We start from the raw sequence: 808 nt of genomic DNA on the forward strand, positions 1-808 counted from the left end.
AGGATTTCATTTATTTCCCTTAATGTCTCTAAAATTGTCTATCACTTCTTTCATTCCTTTCATCTCAGCAATCATTTAGCTTGTGAAAGACCGTCTCCAAATACATTAGTCTAGAGGATAGTTATGATACCCGTGTGGGGGATTTGTCCAGAACAGACTTTTTCTGGCAAAGGGAGACATGTTTGAAAGGGAAGCTTGTCACACCTTCCCCATGGTTTTCCTTCTGTCTGGCAGTTCCCTGCACAAATGTCCCCACTAACAGCCTGCACAATGAATCTAAAGTTGTACCTGATCTGTGGGTATGGAACAACCAGCTCATTCATACAGCATCCTCCACATGTGCATCGCTGTTAGGACAACACAGCGGGGCCCTTGCTTCCAGGCACTAGGCAGTAAAACACGTGAAAACAGAGACAAACCTGCTCCAGAAAAAAAAGAGAGCACGCACTGGTTCCTGCTAAGCAGTGGTCATGCCTGTGTGCTTCAGTACTGCACCAGGGATTGCCGCAGCGAGGGTCGCAGTACGAGCTCTGCACAAGCTGTCCTTCCCCTGCAATGGAAATCAGGTGGCGTGTGTGCATCAGGAGGCTCAGCCAGGAGTGAGAGCTGCCTGGATCGAAACAGCACTGCACCGCCGGGTGGGGACATGGCATCAGGCAGGGAAGGCAGTGTGCACAGAAGCAGGCACGGTGCACCTCACCGCACCCCTCCCTGCTGGGGCACAAGCGGCCGAGACAGGCCTGTGGGCAAGTGATGCTAAAACAACACTAGAAACACCACTCATAGAAGTGGAAATGAGTCCCAGGTG

Source organism: Alligator sinensis, unplaced genomic scaffold, assembly GCF_000455745.1.
Source record: "Alligator sinensis unplaced genomic scaffold, ASM45574v1 scaffold3277_1, whole genome shotgun sequence".
NCBI lineage: Eukaryota > Metazoa > Chordata > Crocodylia > Alligatoridae > Alligator > Alligator sinensis.